Here is a 3,831-nt window from a genome sequence, read left to right as displayed (position 1 = left end):
CTAAGTTTTCATTTGTCCTACATGCTGTTGATGAAATGGCCACTGTGTGTTAGGCAAGTGTGAGACAAACAATGCTGTTCCTGCCTTCCAAAGATTATTTCTGGCCAATAGAACCAAACGAATCACAGAGACTGGTGCTTTGCACCATCCTTCAGTTGTGTGTTCTGGCCACCATACTGATGAATTTGTTATGTATCTCATCTAATCTAATCTTGACTTGCACATTTTAGAAAAGTTTTAAATTGAGAATTACCTGTTTCTGGAAATTATAATGGGAAGACAAATGTAGACACCACTCACTTAAATTAATGAATAAAAATAACCAAAAGGTTTCTTACAGTTACATTACAACCAAGGAATAAATACTTAGATTCCAAAAGAATCAAGCTCAATTCTCCATTTCAATCATTCAATTTTGGTACTTAAAAATATAAATTGACTTCAAAAAGTTCATGGAGGCATAAAATTAAACACAGACAAGGTCCTGTCATTTTTCTATTTAAGACATTTCCTTGGCTCATAGAAGTTAAGACCTTAGCATGAAATAACTGTGATTTTCAAATTGGAAAATTTGAGGGGTGTTTGATGACAAAATACAGAGGAATTCCATATGATATTAGAAACCATAGTCAATGGTGCAGGACACTGGGATATCTATACCTGGCCTGTTGTCACCAAAAGCTGGGAGGAAGACAAAGAATGGGTTCCTGGGAGTAGGAGAAGGCCGCTGTAGTGTGTGTAGGTGTGCTGATGGACCTATCACTTAATCTAGCCAGTGCAGAAAGGGAGCCACCTCTTCCAAACATAATGTCAAGTCAGATGATGAGGGAGTCTGTTAATGCACTTCATAAAGGACAGCCTCTAGATCCACCTGCTACCCTTCTCCATTCTGTTTGGCAGAGGGCAACAAAAGATGGCGCTTGGCCTTTTATTCTTTTTAAAGAATCAATTAAAATCTCTTTTGTGGGTATTCAGAGCCCTTAACAAGACAACCTGTCTATAGCATGCTTTTCTAAATATAATCTATTTATTTTCCTTCCCATATTCCAGAGCAATGTGCACTATTTTTGAAAGCACAAATTTCTAAATTTTCTTGATCCACGTTTTCTCTTCTCTACTGTGTTTCTTCATCCTGCAGATCTTAATTCAAATGCACTCTCCTCTTTATAATCCTCTTAATGCATGCGTCCCAAATTGCTGGCTCTGTAGAATATGTCACCTCCAAGTAATTATTGATGTTTTCTACGCATACCTCTCACACCACTCTGAAGAGGGAGCTTTGATTTCATCCACTCCCTGGGCGAGGGTAGTCAGCAGCATGTTTTGTGAGGAGTAAATATGTGACCACCGTGGAGGAAAATGCTTTCTTTGTTTTGAGCCCCCCACCTGCCCCCCTGCCACCTTTGAAGGTCTTTTCTACTACTGCAGGACAAGAAAACACAGATGAAGATGAAGAGAAAAGTGTCAGGGAGCAGGCTGCTTTGACTTCTCTTTAAAATAGAAAGGAAGAGAAGGAGGAGGAAGAAGAGGAAGCAGAGGAAGGGAAGTAAGAGAACAAGAAAAAAGAGAGGGGTAAGGATCACAATGTGGCCCAACACTGTTTCTACGGTAAAATTTCAAAATGCTTTTCTCAATTTCCCTTTTCTTGCTCCTAGGGACCATTTTGTTGCATTGTTGGAGTCTGGCCAATAGATGCACAGGGGACTCTGACTTGGAAATTAGGTTTGTAGTTCTCAAACTGTGGGAACACTTGTACTTTGTGGGGGCAAATGCATACATGGACTTGTGGAGATAGCAAAGGTTCTGCAAACATTAAGAGATAACCTTGGCCACTGTGCAAGCAGAGTCCCAGTTGCTAAGACTGAGTGTTCATTTCCAGGACTGGGGCAGCTCTCTACTGATGCTCTAGCTGCTAAAGCAGCTGAATGCCCTGAGGCATAGAGAAAGCAAGGTTTTGATTTGTGCTAAGAATAAATATTCACTGCAGGAGCCAGGTTAGGCCTATCTAGGGATCTCAAACTTGATTAGCAGCTGAACTTCTGCCTTCAAAGATCTATGTTTTCATACAAAGTGTTGGCAATGGGAATTGGTTTGATAGAGAGAATATAATGCCAGGGCTACTCATTCAAGAATCTCAAACAACAATCTGTATCTACTCAACGATCTTTCTACTATTGCACCACTTATTGTCATATACTAAATGTGTGTCACCCAGAATATGTATGTTGATGCTCTAATCCCTAAAGTGATGGTACTTGTGGTAGGGCCGTGGTAACATCAGGTTTCCATGAGGCCTCCTTGTGGGACTCTCACAATGGCGACTGTGCTCTTCCAAGAGGAAGAGACAGATCTTTCTCTCCCTGCCATGTGGGAACACAGTGAGGAGTTGTCCATCTGCAAGCCTGAAAGCGGGTCCGCACCAGGAACTCAATTTGCCTATACTTTTACCTTGGACTTCCAAGCCTCCAGAATTGTGAGAAATAAATGTCTGCTGTTTGAGTCCCGCAGTCTATGGTATGCTGTTATAGTAGACTGAATTAACTTAAAATCCAGTGAATTTATATAGAAATTTCCAGATCTAAACTTTTCCAATAATATTTTAACAGACATAGTTTATTTTTCAGCATAACTAAATGAAATGTGTGTTTTTATTTTTTAACTTTGGTTATTTTATTAAGTTGGCACAATGTTTCATTAATACACACCTTAAGGCAGGGTAATTTACAGTGTCTATTTGTAAATTTCTCTCCAAAATGATGTAGTCTAAAATAGGGAAGCAAGGGCTGGCGTTGTGGCACAGCGGGTTAAGGGGTGTCAGACTCACAGGAAGCAGCTTTTCGGAGTGCCAGTTTGAGTCCTGGTTGCCCAACTTCCAATGCAGCTCCCTGCAATGTGCCAGGGAAAGCAGCGGAGGATGGCCCAAGTACTTGGGACCCTGCCACCCACGTGGGAAACCTGGATAGGGCCTGAGGCTCCAGACTTCAGCCTGGACCAGCCCTGGCTATTGCAGCCATTTAGGGAGTGAACCAGTGGATGGAACCTTTCTTTCTTTTTCTGTCTCTACCTCTCTCTCTGTCATTCTGTCTTTCAATAAGTAAATAAATCTTAAAAAACACAATACAATTAGATACAACAAAATACAATCTGGCTTGGGTAAGGTAAGAATAAACAGTCCAGTAATTATTTCTACCCTTTGATCTTGATTTACATCTGTAGATCTAATGAACACATCTGGTTTCTCTTATTATGAAAAACACTTGAGCACTGCTGTATTTGTTGTTTCCTCCAAAACATCATGAATAAAAATCTGGTGCACTTTGGACCATGAGGAAAAGTTCAGTAGCTACCTCATCTTATAGAGACCATCACTCCTCCTCACCCCTGTACAATGTCTCTGTATGGGTTCCTTGAAGCCTTGTGTGTGCTACTGGCCCCGCCCTACTTCTCACCCATACTTGACATCAATTGGATAATCAGATTTTCCTTTGGAAAAAGCAATAGGGGGTGGGGAAATAGAAAGATTTGATCTTTCTACACAGAGAGATGAAGAGTAACTAAAGTAACTAATAGTCTTCAAATAGACAGCACCAATTTGTTACGTGGACACGGAATAGAGGACCCGAAGCTGCAGAAAGAGGATCACACGGCAGACAAGCAAAAAGAAGGGGAGATGAGAAGCAGGTGAAGAATTAATCTGGGTCTAGGACTTTCTGAGGCCTGATCTCATGCACTCCTGCCCCCAAGCTCTGTGAGATATCCTGTGTCTTTACATTATATTCTTTATTTTGATTAAGCCAGTTTGAGTTACATTTCTCTTGCAAATCAAAGTGG

This window comes from Oryctolagus cuniculus, chromosome 13 (assembly GCF_051225735.1).
Source record: "Oryctolagus cuniculus isolate XC-2025 breed Fujian yellow rabbit chromosome 13, ASM5122573v1, whole genome shotgun sequence".
Classification (NCBI taxonomy): domain Eukaryota; kingdom Metazoa; phylum Chordata; class Mammalia; order Lagomorpha; family Leporidae; genus Oryctolagus; species Oryctolagus cuniculus.
The sequence above is the reverse complement of the archived record's forward strand: the minus strand, read 5'-3'. Positions refer to the sequence as shown.